Source organism: Nuphar pumila, chromosome 8 (genome assembly GCF_984573655.1).
Source record: "Nuphar pumila chromosome 8, dmNupPumi1.hap1.1, whole genome shotgun sequence".
NCBI classification, from domain to species: domain Eukaryota; kingdom Viridiplantae; phylum Streptophyta; class Magnoliopsida; order Nymphaeales; family Nymphaeaceae; genus Nuphar; species Nuphar pumila.
In genome coordinates this window covers 116,128,240-116,149,041 of record NC_143256.1, presented here as the reverse complement: position 1 = coordinate 116,149,041, position 20,802 = coordinate 116,128,240, and the positions used below count along the sequence as shown (strand labels likewise).

The following is a 20,802-nucleotide window of genomic DNA, read 5'->3' as shown; positions in this document are numbered from 1 at the left end:
ATGTGCAGAAAAAAGTTAAGTAATTTGTAGACAAAATCTTGTCTCACATCCTGAAAGCATCTAGCAGGGGGGGGGGGAGTTGACACATTGGCTAGCTATAAGGTTATTGCTAACATCAATGCATGGATAAATGAAGTTAAAGATGTGACCACTTGTAGTGGAAGTGGTGAGAAGGCGGAGGAGGTACATGATTAAGGGGTTGAGGTTAATGTGAAACATACTCAAGAAGTAGTTGTAAGTGAGGGTCATGCAGCTGGGTTGGATGTGAACACCGCTCAAGAGTTCAATGTTGCTCTTCATATGCAAAAGAAAGTACATGCTCTGACGAGGAGGTCGCAATAGGGAAGAATATTCAGTGCTTATTGACAGATATCTTGATCATTTGTTATTTTTGTAATAATCATTAATTAAATTGAAATTGTTATTATACTTTAATGCAATTGATTAGTTTGACATGCATGTGTGTAACATATAGAAATTCATTGTAATTGATTGATTTCATTTATTAAATTGAGATATATATTGTTAATATATATGAATGCAATTGATTAGTTTGTCATGTATGTATACAATATGTAGAAATTCATTGGAATTGACTGATTTCATTGACTAAATTTATATATATATGTGCGTGTGTGTGAAAATGAGAAGATACCCGACCCCATCCATGCACAACCCATACCAAATAGGGTTTTTTCAAAAAAAATAATGTTTTTTCAAAATTCTAACCATACATATGTGTTCTATGTGCTTGCTTTCATAGGAATTGGGTCTTGGATCATTTGATTCTGAAGCATAGATAGGTTTTTATAAGGTTCCAAAATCAATGATCTATATTTTGTAAGACTTGTGAAGCTTCAAAACCAATTTTTCATCCAAAATACATGATTCAAGAGTTGATTCCTTTGAAAACAAACATGTAGAGCACATATGTAAGGTCTGATTTTTGAAGAAGAAAAAAAAATCCATCAGGTACGGGGTCGGGCAAGGATGGGTCGGGTATATTATCATTTCTCTCTCTCTCTCTCTCTCTCTCTATATATATATATATATTGCATATATGAATGCAATGCAATTGATTAGTTTGTCATGCATATGAAGCATATAAAAATTCATTGTAGTTGACTAATTTTAATAAAATTCATTTGGATTGCAGGATTTGCAGTCAATTGATTCAAAAGAGCCAATAGTCTGTATGCACTGGTTGTGCTAGAACTAAGTATACCAATGGTTTTTAACACTCATGGAGGAAGCAAAGGAGTAATTGGATCAAATACATTTTCGCAAATTCTTAAAGATCACACTATGAAATATCAATTATCCCTTATTAGAGGTCATTGTGTAGTTTTGGAATCTGACAACCAACACATCCGAGTTCGGAGATCTTGAGATGACCATCACGTTGGAGGACATGACATGAATCTCTGAATTGAAGTGCCACAAAGAGCCAGTGAGTGGCACAAGATCGAGTTTTAAGCAGTTATGTGACATTTATTTGCAAGTTGATAATGATACGTTAAAAGGTGATAAGATTAAGTTTTCATGGCTTAGGAACTATTATGACACCAGTAAGGTGAAAATAATGAAGGTGAAATTACCGTGTATTGGAGGAAAGGGTGGTAGTAGGATGGACACGACACTGAGAGCATTATTGATATATTTATTTGGCTCATGCTTATTCATCGACATTGGTAGTAAGTCGGTCTATGCATCATATATCAAACTTCTGGAAAAGTTGGATCGCATCAATCATATGCATGAGAAGCAACCGCATTTGCATTCCTATATGCAAGGTTGAGTAGCACGAGGAGTGACCTTCCCGGAATGTTGGTGTTGAAGTTATTTATTCTTTCATTGTACCTAAACTTTTGATTTATAGTTATTTTTATGCTTACATATTGTGTTTTAATACATATTTTGTATGAATTCTTGTTAATCACTATTATACAAGTTTGGATATGGAGCACATATCCATTGAAAGACCCCAAATATGTGACGTTGCCTATGATTTTTTTATGTGCCGCAATGTGGAGTCGGTCATGCAACAAAGAGAGTCATGATCGAAAATTGGTAGGTCCTCGCATGTCACATGTCGATTGTGTTGCATCGGTTTAAGGATGACTAGGGTAAATACAAGTATTATTTTTTATATTTCATATATTTTTTTAATAAATGCATGTTTGTAGGCCTAACCATAAAGTAAATATAGGTAAACTAGTACCTCTATGAAGGTGCATTAGAGGAGGAGGTGAATGCCGATGTGCTTGTGCGGGCGAAGGACATCGCTAGGAGGAACATTTGGATGCACAACATGAATGGAGTTGAACGTCAAATTGTCAACTGAGTCGTTCAACAGTTTGGGCTTGTTTAACAACTAACCATTCGTTTTCGCACAATTATCAAATTTCTATCACACGCCATGAATGATCAGACGAAAGATTAGCCCATAGTATTCCCCTCTGAACTTTAAGACTAGTACAATGGTGACGAAGACATCAACTTGTTATCCATAAAACATGCCATAAATGATGATTTTATAGATGCTCAACAAGTTGCATGTTCTTCAACGACAAAGAGGGCATTTTTGAAGGAAAAAGTTGGAGAGAATTACAAAATTACTATAAGTAGATAAGAGAGAGTTGACTCTTGCACTGAAGAAATAAGCAGGCTGAAGAATATGATACATACTTAAGAGGATATGATACGTACCCAAGCTGGCCATATAGAGAATGTAAATAAGGTCATTGAGGAGCTAAGATTGCGACAATCACAACATCCTCAATCATAGAAATTCATTCAATTATTTTTAATTTTTTCATATATATTAAAAAAACAATGTTGCAACTCATTGATTACTCATTAATTTATATGTAATGTCATTTGAATGTTTCTAAAAATAAATTTTTATATAAAGTTGTTTGTTTGTCATTCATTTGTATATAATGTTAATGATTATAAAGTTTTGAATATGAAATTGAAAACCATGCTTGATTGTTTAAATTAAAAAAAAAAAAAAACTAAAACCATTGTTGAATGTTTAAACTGAAAGCATTGTTAAATAATTTATATATAATGTCATTGTTTATATGCTTGTATGTTTTCAAATCATTTGAATATTTAAATGATTTGAATGTTTATTTGCTTATATTCACTATTATTTGGGTTGTTATATGCAAAAATCTACTTTAAAAGTTGAAATCATTAAAATCGCAAATACTATATAAATTCGCTTAAACGTATGTCCACTTAAATTAAACCATTAAAATCGCAAATATTGTATAAATTCGCTTAAAGATATGCTCACTTAAATTGAAATCACTAAATTTGAATGTATTATACTTTTTCCATATATTAATTAATAAATTAAAAAAAAATTGCAAAAATCTTGTTGATTCGCACAAATCCAATTATTTCATGACAATCATATTATTTCGTATAATTGTTGAAATAACTAAAATCGCAAATAACCAATTCATTTATAAAATAGAAGGATTTTTGTGAAATAGTAAGATTTTTGCAAATATGTTTATGTATAATTGTGAATTATAAGCGAAAAGTATGATTTATGCAAAATAGTAGGATTTTAGTGGTTTATGTTTAAGTGGAGTTTCGCAAATATTTTTTTGTGATTTTATAAAGTATATGCAAAAAAGTAGGGCATTTGCGAATTTAGTAGTAAGTGAAGTTTCACATATATATTTTTGCGCAATTTCATGAAATATATGCAAAAGAGTAGGATATTTACGATTTTGGTGATTTCAATTTCATAAAAAAAATTGCAAATAAATCTGTGCGAGTTCATGAGGTATGAGTTTTCGCATAAAAAAATTTGTGATTCTAGATTTCAATGGGGGTTGGAACTAGTTGATAGACGATATAATTTTATCGCAACAAGGCATAAAATTGTAGTTGCAAAAGGTAAAAGGGTCCTAATGATGTTAGATGTTTACAATTTTAGATATCAGAAACTGTAGGGTTTTTAGAGAATTGGGTCAAATTATTCATACAATACTATAAATTTTCATTAAAAAATCAACTTGTTTATATATATATATATATATATATATTCATTTCATTTATTCAAAAATTAATTTGTTCATACATACATTCATTTCATTCATTAAAAAATCAGTCTGCGCATAAATACATTCATTTTATTCATTAAAAAACCAACATACTCATGTATACATCCATTCAATTCATTCAAAAATCAACCTGCTCATAAATACATTCATTTCATTCATTAAAAACTCAACTTTCTCTTAAATATATTCATTTCATTTATTTAAAAATCAACCTGCTCATAAATATAAACATTCATTCATTAAAAAACCAACCCACCCATACATACATTGATTTCATTCATTCAAAAATCAACATGCTAATATATGCATTCATTTCATTCATTAAAAATGAACCTTCTCATAAATAAATCATTCTATTAATTAAAAAATTAACCTATTTATACATACATTTATTTCATTCATTCAAAAATCAACATGCACATACATATATTCATTTTATTAATTGAAAAAACCAACCTTCTCATACATACATTCATTCCAATCATTAAAAAATCAACATGCTCATAAATGCAATCATTTCATTCATTAAAAAATCAACCTACTTATAAATACATTCATTAAAAAATCAATCTCTCATACATGCATTTATTCCATTCATTCAAAAATCAACATGCTCCTATACATATTTTTTTTCGTTCATTCAAAAATCAACTTGTTCATGCATACATTCATTCAAAAATCAACCTGCAAGAGAATATCATTCATTCATGTCATTCAATCCAAAATAAATTTGCTGCAAGAGAGTATCATAGTATACTTAAATCTAAAATGTTATCAATGAAGCAATATAACAACAATTTGTGAGAAAATATAATAGTATATCAATTATTCACCCAAACCCCATAAAGTATACAATCACTCCAACATGAAAATACATCAAGATATTAGAAAAAAGCTAAAAAATAGAAAGAGTAACAAAAAAAAATACACATCCTTTCAAACTTCATGCAGTCGCTTCTTGGTGCACCTCTCACTATTGTACCCACATCGCCTTCATCATGCACTCCTGTAATTGGCTAGTAGCTTAAAGTTGTTGAATGATCTGTACATTGCCCCACTATATCTGATAGCCTATGGTTGGCATGTCTGTCAAGAGTCACATATGTCTCTAGCCCTCCCCTCGAATACAACTTAATATCTACATTTAGGCATCGTCGTCTCGGCTATTCAAGACAACAATATAAAAAACACCTAAAATACTTTTGCTAATTATATAACTGTAATTATGAAACTTATATAACAAGTAATAAAGTCATCAAATTTACTTACTGTGTGGCCAATCATTCTACATTTGAGCTGTTATTGCATCTCTTAGATCTTTGTTGCTATCATCGTTACCTTGTTGTGTAGAATTTTTCTCCTTAGATTAAGGTTCAAGTATGATATCACTATCATTTTCAAATATAAATTGTTCCACATCTAGGTTATTTTCTAATGTAAAGTTGTGTATTATGCATATCACATGAACACTTTTAACATAGTGGGAACTAAATATTTTACCTGACACTTTAAAATTTAAAACCATGCTTTTAACAAACAAAAAACATGTCCTATTGTTGTTCATAATGAGAAGTGTCTATGGTTATATAACTCTTGTGGTTTCTTGATTGGTTTTGTATCATATGCATTACATTTTGATAAGTGATAATGATATCTTTTATGTGAAGTAAAAAACCCAACAATATTTGGGTATCCATAATCTGCAAGATAATATTTTCCTACATATACACATTTGTTTTATCATGTATTCAAAAATTCTTAATCAATATAATTTATGCATATAATATGTATTCACTTACCTTTGGGTATTACTAAAGGCTAGTCAGGATCATCAAGTGCATTGAACAATACTTTTGCATTATTTGCGCTTCCTTCCCACCCAACAAGCACATAGTGAAATTGCATGTCAAACCCCATCATAACGAGGACACTTTGTGACAACCACCCTTTTATATTATGAAATCTCGTTTATTCTCTCCTCTTGATACAATTATAGGAATATATATTCCACCTATAGCCCTCAAGCAATTCTATCACAATCAATATAAAGGCAAGTTACTACATACATATATGATTCAATTACAAGTCTAGAATCTCGGTTACCTTCAAATATGGGTAGAATCATGGTTCTTTCATAATTTTTGTTAAGGTATTATCACTTTGTCAGGCCATGAACCAATGTCCAATGCTAAGTAATGTGTTTAATATCAAATTAAAATACTTTTTAATTATTTGTTATGAGTGTTGGAGCACATACTGCACTGTTATATTTTGCTCATTGTGACAAAGTGTTATTAAAAAAAATGCAATGCGTTATTCAACACCTACATCATAAGCATCTTGCAATAATCCACTTCTGCGAAGAGCCTAACATAATGCTATTAATGTATAATTTTCTTTATGTAAAAGGTCAAAACAATTTTTTCGATGAACAACACAAAATCACATACAAAGTCATTATTCAGAAACATGAACTATTATCCTATGCGGCATTTTCAAACTACTTAAGTAAGGATCAACACTGCCATAGTGAGTAAGTAAACAAATTCATGTTGGGGAGTCACTATATTTCTATAAATATAAATATAATTACATGTTTTTAACATGAATAACATGCACAAAATATTAAAATTATATATAAGTAACATGCAACACTGTGATAATATGAAAGCAAGCACAATCACTCTAAGGTAAATACTTGTGCATAAACATATATAATCACGTAATAAACATGAATAATATGCACACAATCGAATAAGAATAACATGTATACTAAACATTTAACAGTGTTATAATATGCAATATTTCAATTGAAAAACATTCAACGTATAAAAAAACAATATTGAACATTCAACACAATGATAACATTAAACAATCAACATAAGTGATGACTTGTGCAATTGATACCTAAAAGACAATTTATAATCCAACCAATCAACCCCATAATTTGGATCCATGCTTAAGAACATGGTTGTGTTCACACGGGCTATTAGTAAGTCTAATGCTCTCACGTGTGTGTTCTCTATAATTTGCCATTATTCAATATTTCTTTTAATACATCATTACATTGTGTTGCCAATTTGTAGGGAGATTCATCATTGATGGTCTTCACATACGTAGAAATGTTGCCTAACATATACACGATTTGATTATCATTGTTTCTTGAATTGAAAGCTTGTTGGAAGATGAGGGCATGCTAGGTGGTGGGTTACTAATGAGTGACCAATCACTTGGAACTTGTGATAAGGAGTTCAGTTCCTTTATGACATATTCGATGGGAAGTGATGGTGGTGGTACTTATCATTGGATAAACCTATAACTGCCTGTAGCAATTTATTCTCCATGAATTTCTACATGTTCATAATATTCTCATTTTTTAGTTTTTAATAATTCTTCTATGTTGGGTTTTTTCTCATACATTAAATTCATATTCCAATATCTACCACATACATCTTTAGCTCTCAATGTCATCTAAACTCGAAGTATTCAATATTTGGTTCATTATTGTTAAGTTGGGCTTGACACACTTTAACTAAAGTTAGCCCCAAACTTTTCTTTCATTTGACTCTCCACCACCACCATGATGGCCTTCTCTTTCAAACCCCTTGAACATTTCATTATATATTGCTCTAACATGCATTCAAATAAGTACTCTGCGTAGGATATACTTCATTGCATTTTTTAAGTCTGGCTAGTCTCCACTTCTTGTACTTAACTTATTACAACATCTATCATTCTGAATAATTTGCATTCACAAGTATATTTTCATCATAATACTAACAAAGACAATATAATCATGAATGCAACATGATCATAAATTGTCATAGAGAATAACAAAAAAATTAATCATAATTCAATTATAACTTGACATAACACCCATACACATTCATTCATTAAGTTTATGGATCAGAAAGATTTCATTATGCAACACTTATTTGGTGCTTGATGCTTCAGGTCTATGTCATTGACCATATGGTATAAAAATTAGAATGATTTCAGATATCTAAAGGTCTCCACTTTACATTTAAAATACAAATTCTCTAATATCTAAGCATGTTTAAAAAAACTTATTTAGCATGAATTCACTATAAAAATTACAAAAATAATTATTGAAATACAAACCCCAGACATCTAAGCATATCCAAAACAAAAGAAACATATTTAACATTCATTCACTAAAAAAAATACAAATGACGCATTTAAGATAGAAAATCCATAAGCATATTAAAAAAATTAAATTGTTTTAACATGCATTCTCTAAAGAAGTTGCAAAAAAAAATAATAAAATACAAAATCCCTAACGTCTAAGCATATTCAAAACAAAATAAACAAATTTAGCATTCATTCACTAAAAGAAAATTGCAAAAATAGGGTGTAAGGAACAGAGTCCGGGTGAGGCAACGAAAGAGGGTTGTCGTAGGGAGGGTCACTGGTGACCGGCTCGTTGGGAGCCATCACTTGCAGGAGGGACCGACATAGGGGAGCTTCGAGGTTGGGGATAAGAGAGGCAAGAGAGAGAGTGGGAGTTTCGGGTGAGGCAGCGAGAGAAAGAAAGTGTCTAACTCCCCTGATTTTTTATTTTTTTGCTTTTTTGTTCCCTTGTCTCTATTTTTTTAGTAATAGGAGGTGGAACACTGAATAACCGTTCTTGAGACGTGGCAGACGCTCATTGCACGCATCCTTCATGTCCTTTGTTTGATGGTCATGGCGTCCCATGGGACGCACCATCAAACAAACCCTCAAGGAACAAAAAAGGGCTTACATTTTTCAATATGATGGATGTTGACTTAAGGTTCTTGTTTGACAGTTTCAATAAAAGTGAGGCTATATTTGAAATTTCATAAATATGTGATGCATATTTGAAATTTCATATAAAAGATTGGATCCTAAGTGGATTTTTTCCTATAATTTTTTATTTGGCATTCCTTTCCACCAGTGGTTTTTTTTTCTCTATTTCCTTTCCCACCATGGTTAAAACAAACATTCAAGTATCATGGTGGTAAAGTGCCATTCTCGCAGCCTACAAGGGCTCCGCTCAGCTGGTAGGGGTGACTTGTGAACATCACCAAGTTGACGGGACATCATAAGTTCAAAGCTCACGATTGATATCCCTTGCCACAAGGTCGAAGCTAGGTGTACTCTCTTGTGGGAAGAAGGAACCTCAAGGGTTTTACCAACCGGATGTCAGCCAATGTGCAGTCAGTGATGAAGTTTTTTACCTTCCATTAGCAAAAACAAAAAAGGTTTTGTGCTAGCACAACAAGTAGATCTTAGTTTTTTCAACACCTTTCTCTTTTTGTGTATAGATCCCTCCACTATTTAAGAACTTTCATTGAAAAACTAAGTTGGTAGTTTCTTTTTAGAAAATTATACCCTTCCTATGTAAGACACTTTTCCATAGAAAATGAAACAAATAACTTCAGGATTGTACCTACTCATGGCTTGTCAATGCACAATGTGTGGTTTAGTCCTTTTGTCAATGCATAATAGGTATACTTTTGTCAATCTAGACTCGAGATAATTTGTTAAAATTCTTCTTAGGAGCTATTCAAGCATCTTAATAAATCTGGTAAAGTTATATTTCTTATCTTTATGAATCATTTCATTTATGGTTATCCATGTTTCTCAAACAACAATATAGAACACCAATTATCTCTTTTCCCACTTGCATAATTAGATAAAATAGACACTATATTAATTCTTGAATTACAAAGGTTCATGGAACTCCGTTAGAATCCTGATGCATATGAAAAGATAATTGCTCCTCACTCTAACACAAAAATATTACATCCTTGGAAGAGGATCACAAGTCTTTTCAATCTCTCTTACCTAAGTAGCTTGTTAGTAACTGCTAGGTAAATGAACCAAGCTATATGTGAGAATGTTCACTGTATGAAATATGTTTTCTGCAATTATCTCAAATACACTTTATCCTCCTAATATCCATATTTCAAAATATAAGGTCTTTTTGGCTTGCCAAAACTACATTGGCAACTTGGCAGCTTAACGTATGGAGGTATCCATGATGTTTTTTTTTACCTTTGAGCAGCATACATCTCAATTTATATTGAATTAGCGAGTTGTAGGTACAACTAGTGATGTAGCGATTCAGGAAGATCATTTCTAAAACCTACAAATTTGATACCCGAAGGAGAAGCTATACTAGACTATCCAAGGGAATATGATAGATTGAAAGGAAAAATGCAAGAAAAGTTTAAACTAATAAGCAATTAAATTAAACTATGAACAATCATATATTCAACTCTACCTAACCAGTTGGTCTTTCGACCTTTTAAAGAAAAAGATTTCCCATTTCTAAAATAAATAAACTACCAATTAAGATAAACTTTTAAAAAGACAAAATTTATCCTAAATTATAGATTAAATACAAATGCAGGAAGATCCAAATAGCAAATAAAAATCCAAAATGAAAATAAACCCAAATGGGTTCCACTCTTGCATCACTCTTCCGGGTTGGAGAAGACTTGCCTTCAAGTCTTAATCGTGTTTTTGCTTCACTTTGTATGTTATAGATTCACAATATGGGATCATATCTCTTTGTTGCCCCCATAAGCTAAGTGGCTATGAAATATCCACTCAAAATGTGTATGAAAACTTAGAACGTACTTCATAAACCATCCAAAATCATATGAGATGCCTTTTTTTTGGATTTATAACTCAAAGAAACCGTATCAGCCTGCCATACCTACGATCATCGTGACAACGTAAAACTCTGAGGCTAGGACCCTTGTCCTCGGGGCCTATGTTATAGGTTGACTTGATCAGAAAGGCGACACCCATGAGAATCAAACCTTGTCTGCTCATCTAACAGCCAGGGCCCCACCCTACTATGCCAACCCACCTTAAGTAGGGATGGCAGAGGACCGGGGGAAAGCGGGGCCCTGCCCCGCCTCGCCCCGTTTGGACCGGGGATGGAGGGTATGAAACGGGGATGGAGGCGGGGACGAAGGTTAAAATCCATCCCCGTCCGGGGGTGGAGGCGGGGATGGACTGGCACGTTCCCCCGCCCGGCGCCGCCCCGCCCCATCCCCGCCCCGCCCCCGGCCCATCCCCGTCCCGGCCCCGTCCCGCCCCATCCCCGCCCCCAACCCTTTATATTTTTCTACATGTTTACTAACCCTAACTCCCTTCCCTAATTTCCTAACCCTGGAACCGCCGAGCCGGGCCGTCGCCTCTTCCCCTTCCCCATCCGCATTATCATTGGAGCTGGGCCGTCGCCGACCACCGTTGGCCGTCGCCAACCACCGTTGGCCGTCGCCGACCACCGTTGGCCGTCGCCGACCACCGTTGGCCGATGCCGACCACCATTTGCCGACACCGACCACCGTTGGCCGACACGATCTCTCCCTCCTTCCATGGCTGATGCATTGTTTGACATCTTCTGAGATCTTAAAAACAACTTTTGACATGGCTGATGCATTGTTTGTTTGTCAGCGTATGAACTATCAAAAAAAGAAGGTAAGGTTGGGACACCTGAGAGACCACTCTCCGATCTTGGTAATCTAAGTTATCGTGGCTACTGGACTAGGGTTTTGCTTGACATTCTGAAGAAGCATAAGGGCAATATTTCCATCCTGCTTTCTTTCTGGACCTTCATGTTTTAAATTTTTGTTGCACTCTGTGGTTTTGCTTGTGCTGTCAAATCTTCTCATATAGTGGACACATTTTTCTGTGATTATAAAGCAGGTTTCAATAGGTTAATTTTTTCATTTATAGTGGTTGTTTGATTTGGCTTAATTTTTTTTAACATTTCAGATCAACTTATTTGCATATTCATTTTTCTAATTATTAAATAATATTCTCCAGTTCAAAAAAAAAATTGGAGGATGAGGAACTGAGTCCATTCAATATCTTCTAGAGCATGATCCATGGATGTTATGTATTAGTTTACTAGGCACAAGTAAAATCTAATTTTTGTCTGGGTTATGAAGGCGGGGAGATCCTGTTTTCCATGTGGATGAATTCATTTATCATTAACTGAAATATTAACGTGAATGATTTCTAAGTAGGGATGCAATTTGACAAACGGGGACGGGGCGGGGGCGGGGCAGGGACGGGGACGGGGACGGAGACGGAGACGGGGCGAGGGTGGCGGACATGAAACGAGGATGAATGCGGGGGTGGACGATAAAATCCATCCCCGCCGCGGAGGCGGGGCAGGGGTGGAGGATAAAATTTTGAGGCGGGGAGGGGGTGGAAACCTTGTCCCCCGCCCCGCCCCGCCCCACTGCCATCCCTAACCTTAAGGCATCTTATGAAATGCCTGCAAAGTGAAATGGTTCAAATGAATCTGAAACAAATGGTTGAGACAAAATCTTGATATACTTTAAAGAAGTTTCACCCATAGCCAACTTTGGAATCTCATATTGATCTGATTTAGGCAAGTTGAAGGCTTGGAACTAGGGATGGCAGTGGACCGGGGGAAAGCGGGGCCCCGCCCCGCCTCGCCCCGTTTGGACCGGGGATGGAGGGTATGAAACGGGGATGGAGGCGGGGACGAAGGTTAAAATCCATCCCCGTCCGAGGGTGGAGGCGGGGATGGACTGGCACGTTCCCCCGCCCCGCCCCGCCCCATCCCCATCCCCGCCCCGGCCCATTCCCGCCCCGCCCCCGGCCCATCCCCATCCCGCCCCATCCCCGCCCCCAACCCTTTATATTTTTCTACAAGTTTACTAACCCTAACTCCCTTCCCTAATTTCCTAACCCTGGAGCCGCCGGGCCGTTGCCTCTTCCCCTTCCCCATCCGCATTATCATTGGAGCTGGGCCGTCGCCGACCACCGTTGGCCGTCGCCGACCACCGTTTGCCGACACCGACCACCGTTGGCCGACACGATCTCTCCCTCCTTCCATGGCTGATGCATTGTTTGACATCTTCTGAGATCTTAAAAACAACTTTTGGCATGGCTGATGCATTGTTTGTTTGTCAGCGTATGAACTATCAAAAAAAGAAGGTAAGGTTGGGACACCTGAGAGACCACTCTCCGATCTTGGTAATCTAAGTTATCGTGGCTACTGGACTAGGGTTTTGCTTGACATTCTGAAGAAGCATAAGGGCAATTTTTCCATCATGCTTTCTTTCTGGACCTTCATGTTTTAAATTTGTGTTGCACTCTGTGGTTTTGCTTGTGCTGTCAAATCTTCTCATATAGTGGACACATTTTTCTGTGATTATAAAGCAGGTTTCAATAGGTTAATTTTTTCATTTATAGTGGTTGTTTGATTTGGCTTAATTTTTTTTAACATTTCAGATCAACTTATTTGCATATTCATTTTTCTAATTATTAAATAATATTCTCCAGTTCAAAAAAAAATTGGAGGATGAGGAACTGAGTCCATTCAATATCTTCTAGAGCATGATCCATGGATGTTATGTATTAGTTTACTAGGCACAAGTAAAATCTAATTTTTGTCTGGGTTATGAAGGCGGGGAGATCCTGTTTTCCATGTGGATGAATTCATTTATCATTAACTGAAATATTAACGTGAATGATTTCTAAGTAGGGATGCAATTTGACAAACGGGGACGGGGCGGGGACGGGGACGGGGCGGGGACGGAGACGGAGACGGGGCGACGGTGGCGGACATGAAACGAGGATGAATGCGGGGGTGGACGATAAAATCCATCCCCGCCGCGGAGGCGGGGCAGGGGTGGAGGATAAAATTTTGGGGCGGGGAGGGGGTGGAAACCTTGTCCCCCGCCCCGCCCCGCCCCACTGCCATCCCTAACCTTAAGGCATCTTATGAAATGCCTGCAAAGTGAAATGGTTCAAATGAATCTGAAACAAATGGTTGAGACAAAATCTTGATATACTTTAAAGAAGTTTCACCCATAGCCAACTTTGGAATCTCATATTGATCTGATTTAGGCAAGTTGAAGGCTTGGAACTAGGGATGGCAGTGGACCGGGGGAAAGCGGGGCCCCGCCCCGCCTCGCCCCGTTTGGACCGGGGATGGAGGGTATGAAACGGGGATGGAGGCGGGGACGAAGGTTAAAATCCATCCCCGTCCGGAGGTGGAGTCGGGGATGGACTGGCACGTTTCCCCGCTCCGCCCCGCCCCGCCCCATCCCCGCCCCATCCCCGCCCCCAACCCTTTATATTTTTCTACAAGTTTACTAACCCTAACTCCCTTCCCTAATTTCCTAACCCTGGAGCCGCCGGGCCGTCGCCTCTTCCCCTTCCCTATCCGCATTATCATTGGAGCTGGGCCGTCGCCGACCACCGTTGGCCGTCGCCGACCACCGTTGGCCAATGCCGACCACCGTTTGCCGACACCGACCACCGTTGGCCGACACGATCTCTCCCTCCTTCCATGGCTGATGCATTGTTTGACATCTTCTGAGATCTTAAAAACAACTTTTGGCATGGCTGATGCATTGTTTGTTTGTCAGCGTATGAACTATCAAAAAAAGAAGGTAAGGTTGGGACACCTGAGAGACCACTCTCCGATCTTGGTAATCTAAGTTATCGTGGCTACTGGACTAGGGTTTTGCTTGACATTCTGAAGAAGCATAAGGGCAATATTTCCATCCTGCTTTCTTTCTGGACCTTCATGTTTTAAATTTGTGTTGCACTCTGTGGTTTTGCTTGTGCTGTCAAATCTTCTCATATAGTGGACACATTTTTCTGTGATTATAAAGCAGGTTTCAATAGGTTAATTTTTTCATTTATAGTGGTTGTTTGATTTGGCTTAATTTTTTTTAACATTTCAGATCAACTTATTTGCATATTCATTTTTCTAATTATTAAATAATATTCTCCAGTTCAGAAAAAATTGGAGGATGAGGAACTGAGTCCATTCAATATCTTCTAGAGCATGATCCATGGATGTTATGTATTAGTTTACTAGGCACAAGTAAAATCTAATTTTTATCTGGGTTATGAAGGCGGGGAGATCCTGTTTTCCATGTGGATGAATTCATTTATCATTAACTGAAATATTAACGTGAATGATTTCTAAGTAGGGATGCAATTTGACAAACGGGGACGGGGACGGGGCAGGGGCGGGGACGGGGCGGGGACGGAGACGGGGCGGGGGTGGAGGACATGAAACGGGGATGAAGGCGGGGGTGGAGGATAAAATCCATCCCCGTCGCGGAGGCAGAGCGGGGGTGAAGGATAAAATTTTGAGGCGGGGCGGGGGTGGAAACCTTGTCCCTCGCCCCGCCCCGCCCCACTGCCATCCCTAACCTTAAGGCATCTTATGAAATGCCTGCAAAGTGAAATGGTTCAAATGAATCTGAAACAAATGGTTGAGACAAAATCTTGATATACTTTAAAGAAGTTTCACCCATAGCCAACTTCGGAATCTCATATTGATCTGATTTAGGCAAGTTGAAGGCTTGGAACTAGGGATGGCAGTGGACCGGGGGAAAGCGGGGCCCCGCCCCGCCTCGCCCCGTTTGGACCGGGGATGGAGGGTATGAAACGGGGATGGAGGCGGGGACGAAGGTTAAAATCCATCCCCGTCCGGAGGTGGAGGCGGGGATGGACTGGCACGTTCCCCCGCCCCGCCCCGCCCCGCCCCGGCCCATCCCCGCCCCGCCCCCGACCCATCCCCGTCCCGCCCCATCCCCGCCCCCAACCCTTTATATTTTTCTACAAGTTTACTAACCCTAACTCCCTTCCCTAATTTCCTAACCCTGGAGCCGCCGGGCCGTCGCCTCTTCCCCTTCCCCATCCGCATTATCATTGGAGCTGGGCCGTCGCCGACCACCGTTGGCCAATGCCGACCACCGTTTGCCGACACCGACCACCGTTGGCCGACACGATCTCTCCCTCCTTCCATGGCTGATGCATTGTTTGACATCTTCTGAGATCTTAAAAACAACTTTTGACATGGCTGATGCATTGTTTGTTTGTCAGCGTATGAACTATCAAAAAAAGAAGGTAAGGTTGGGACACCTGAGAGACTACTCTCCGATCTTGGTAATCTAAGTTATCGTGGCTACTGGACTAGGGTTTTGCTTGACATTCTGAAGAAGCATAAGGGCAATATTTCCATCCTGCTTTCTTTCTGGACCTTCATGTTTTAAATTTGTGTTGCACTCTGTGGTTTTGCTTGTGCTGTCAAATCTTCTCATATAGTGGACACATTTTTCTGTGATTATAAAGCAGGTTTCAATAGGTTAATTTTTTCATTTATAGTGGTTGTTTGATTTGGCTTAATTTTTTTTAACATTTCAGATCAACTTATTTGCATATTCATTTTTCTAATTATTAAATAATATTCTCCAGTTCAGAAAAAATTGGAGGATGAGGAACTGAGTCCATTCAATATCTTCTAGAGCATGATCCATGGATGTTATGTATTAGTTTACTAGGCACAAGTAAAATCTAATTTTTGTCTGGGCTATGAAGGCGGGGAGATCCTGTTTTCCATGTGGATGAATTCATTTATCATTAACTGAAATATTAACGTGAATGATTTCTAAGTAGGGATGCAATTTGACAAACGGGGACGGGGACGGGGCGGGGGCGGGGACGGGGATGGGGCGGGGGTGGAGGACATGAAACGGGGATGAAGGCGGGGGTGGAGGATAAAATCCATCCCCGCCGCGGAGGCAGGGCGGGGGTGGAGGATAAAATTTTGAGGCGGGGCGGGGGTGGAAACCTTGTCCCCCTCCCCGCCCCGCCCCACTGCCATCCCTACTTGGAACAGGCTTGAGTTAGGCAATACAGGTATGGAATGATTTTTGTACGGTTAGAAGACATGACATGATAAGGTTATTCTTGAGTTGAATTCAACGAGCTCGGTTTTATGCCCAACTTAAGGTTTTCAGAGTATAGGGTTATAAAGGTTAGCAATGGGTTTAGGAGGATTCAATATAAGAGATTTGATTCAAGAAATGGTTTTTGATTCAAATATTCTTGAATTGGATTTGGGTCATAATGTAAGGGAGGATTGGGTTTCATGTACTTGGCTCTGGGTAATTTTGGGAATGTGAGTGGAAATAGGTGGTTGTTGATTGCAAGCTAGCGATTCTGAAAGAACATTCTTGGAACCTACAAATGTGATACCCAAAGTGGAAGCTACACTCAGTTATCTAAGAAATACAGAAAAATGTGAGAAATTTAAAGAAAAATGCAAGAAAACTGGAAATAACAAAAAATTAAATTAAACTAGAAATAATCTTATATCCAACTATGTTTAACTCCATTGTCTTTCCTCATTTTAATTATGATAAAAACAAACTACCTATTAAGATAACTTTCTAAAAGATAAAATCTATTATAAAATAATGGACTAGATACAATGATCCAAATACAAGAAGATCTAAACCACAAATAAAAATAGACCCAAATGGATATTTATAAACATGGTTCTCTTGTTCTGCTCATGCATAAGCTAGTAAACAAGCCAACCAAGTAGAGCTTAAAGTGTTCAAAGTTAGTTCATTCTTATGGTGAGCCAAGCTGAGCTTGAGCTCATAATGAGCTTGAGTTAAAGCTGGTTTGTTTACATAAAAAATTTGTTTTAGAGCTAAAAGTAGGATTACAACAAAAAATGCATTGTTTCAATATTAGAAGTGATAAGATCTTACCACCAAACCTAAGATGTTTTATATAAACTACGTGATCTAAAATAAGTAAAATATATATTTTTATTATCTAACGAGCTCGTATAAGAGAGGATGTCTACTGGGTAGCGGCGAGAAAGAAACCCTAGCTCTTATGGCATCATATTACAACCACTGACACTGGTTTAAAGCTCTATAAACTCCGGTATGTTACTACTATTTGAGTCCATGTAATTCACGAACAAGTTCACGTTTTCATATGACAACCACTGACTACATAAACTTTTATCACTTTCAAGATACAAGCATACATAAACACCCCCAATAAAAAAACTTTAAAAAAAAGGAGATGCAATATATAAAACAAAAAAAATCTTAATAAAGGAAACAAAAAGTATGAACATACCAAATTGCCACCAAGATCTTGAGACCATCAACATCTTAGCAAAATTTCCAACACACAAACACCCAAACCAAAATTTTTGAAGAAATAAAACAAGCCAACCTTCCTAATTATCCATTAGAATAAGGGTTTAGGGTTAAGAATAAAAAGGAGTCTTCCCAAAATAGGGGCGAGAAAGGAGGGAGGTGGGGGCCACGGTCGGGCAGGTCAGGCAGCCCGGGCAGTACCGATCAAGCGCCCCCACACCGCCTCTGGCTGGCGCTGATCTTCTGCGGAGAGGCTTAAATACTCCTCATCCTTTCCCCACTCGTTCCCCCCGAACCTCTCTCTCTCTCTCTCTAGCGAGGTCTCTTCCGGCCTCGCTTCTCTCTCTCTCTGGATCAGCTTGGGGCAAGGGGGCTAGGGTTAGGGTTTTCTGCATCGGACAGTAGGCAGCGCCGACGGGATGTTCGATTGAGGGAGGCGATCGGCCGATTTCTCTCCCTCTCTCTAAGAGTTCCCTCTGATTTCATATAGATTTATTACGGACCAGGGAGTTTTGTTCTTCTTGTGTCTTGTTTGTATCGTTCAGGTACCTCTCTCTCCTTTCTTTCTTCTGCTTTCTATTTTTCTTTGTGTTTTGATGATGTTTTTGTTTGGTATTCGTGGTTCCGGTGATCCTGAGGACGGGGGTGCCTAGGGTTGCTGAAGCTGGGATTTTTCTGTGGTCAGGGTTAGGGTTAGGGTTAGGGTTAGGGTTAGGGTTGGGGTGGGGGTTTTCTGTTGGTCTGATTTGGTTGCTTCGAGGAACTGGGTTGGGGTTAGAGTTGCTTTGGTGATTTTATTGTTATGGCAATTTCTTATGGTGCAATATTTTTAACTTCGTTTTGTTCTCTCTCTCTCTCTCTCTCTCTCTTTAATTATTGGTTTTGATTCCTTGTTTTCATTAAGAGCTTTAAATTGGTGGTGATGAAGGGGAATAATTTTCGGTAGGTTTTATAGGGTTTTGGCCTTGTATTGCGTTCAATTCGACGTTTTATGTGATTAATTCCATGAAAGATTTCGTTTTTTATAATATTGTAGCGAGCGTTGAAAATATATGAAGCTATGATTCTTGAATGGGTTTTGTGGATAATTTTCTTTTCTATGGTTTCTACTATTGATGTATTGATTGGCCCGCGGGTTTTGTTTCTGTTCCCCTGCCTTTTGTGCTTGGTATTTGTATTTTTTATGCATAAGTTTTCCATATTGGGGTCCGCGGTTCAGGATATACACATACATATTTGTGCTTCGGTTTCATTTCAATCTTTGGTATCTATTTTCTGGATTAGAATTGTGTTATATGCATGTGTATTGGAAAATGAATACCTTATTTCCTTGTGTTGAAGACCATGGTGTTTCATGGTCAGGCTTTCCATTGACCACATGCACTGGATCAATGTGTTGGAAGTTATATTTATGGGTATTATGGGCAAGATAGAAGCAAGGTTTTCTTTCAATGTGTTTTTGTTACACAGGACAGCTCGAACATGGAGCACGATGAGACTGGCTGCCAAGCTCCTGAAGGCCCTATCCTCTGTGTCAACAACTGCGGCTTCTTTGGAAGTGCAGCTACAATGAACATGTGCTCGAAATGCCACAAAGATTTTATATTGAAGCAGGAGCAGGCCAAGCTGGTTGCATCTTCTATTGGCGGTATTGTGAATGGCAACGGCAGCAACAGTGGGAATGGAAAGGATCCTGTATTTGCAGAGGCTTTGGATGTAACAACTGCTGCTGTGGTTCAAAAGGTTATCACGGTTCAGCCACTGGTAGCTGGTGCTTCATCTGAAGGTGGGGAGAACAAACAGAAGGAGGGTCCAAATCGCTGCAACTCTTGCAATAAAAGGGTTGGTTTGACTGGTTTTAGATGCAAGTGCGGGGATATGTTTTGTACAGTTCACCGCCACTTCGATAAACACAACTGCAAATTTGATTACAAAGCTCATGCTCGTGATGCTCTGACTAAAGCCAATCCTGTTGTTAAGGCTGAAAAGCTTGATAAAATATGACCCCATCTGCTCACAAGGATTCCTGAAGAAAAGGTTAAGGAACTCAAAGACGATGCTTCTCTTCTAGTTCATTTGCATCTTTTCTCAAAGTTGGGACTGCTATATCTTTTTCGTTTCGTGCTTGATTGTGCCTTATTGATATAAACAGTTAAGAGTTGCGAAACTTAAGGTGTGTTTGCATTCTTGAACTCTATGCACCTATTTAAATGCAGAACTTTCATGGGTGTTGTGTAAGCTTTGTTATCTTTTTATCTTCCTTCCTTGTATCAGGTTGAAGGCAGACTGTGCTGGGTATCTTTGTGGTTAGTGTATAGTTTTTCTTTGTCCTTCATATGTTAATTTGCCTTATGTGTTCCCAATGCGCACCACTCTATTACAAAGGACCAATGACTTGCTCTTATGGATGGGATAATACCATTACCGGAATTACATTATGGTAGGTGGATGCTACCTATTATTTTTTGTCATTGTGATTTGTCAGTTATGGTTGCATTTGCAAACTTGAATGATAAAAAGGTATACCTTCCCTTCATATAAATTATTTGACATAATCTTCCCATAGTGATCAAGATTCTGATGATCTGTGATTATGCCTTTCACAGCATTATTATGCATACGTATTCAATTTGAATCAGAATTGCACTTTGTGACAAATTGTGAGTGATGAGAAAAAAATTGGGTGAAAATTTTGGTGCTTTGATCAGTTGATTCTAAGATGATAGTAGCTGCCAGGTTGGAGGAGA

At 38.0% G+C, this 20,802-nt stretch overlaps 1 pseudogene across 3 annotated transcripts; it reads left to right on the top strand.

Annotated features, from left to right (window-relative positions):
- Positions 1 to 18,346: 18,346 nt before the first annotated feature.
- Positions 18,347 to 20,384, top strand: LOC149830334 (zinc finger A20 and AN1 domain-containing stress-associated protein 8 pseudogene; annotated as a pseudogene). Of its 3 annotated transcripts, XR_016433860.1 has the most exons (3): positions 18,347 to 18,600; positions 19,526 to 20,228; positions 20,330 to 20,384. The product of XR_016433860.1 is annotated as a zinc finger A20 and AN1 domain-containing stress-associated protein 8 pseudogene, transcript variant X3 (transcript). The 3 variants fall into 3 exon arrangements; XR_016433859.1 differs by having other exon boundaries at positions 19,531 to 20,384; XR_016433858.1 differs by having other exon boundaries at positions 19,526 to 20,384.
- Positions 20,385 to 20,802: the final 418 nt, after the last annotated feature.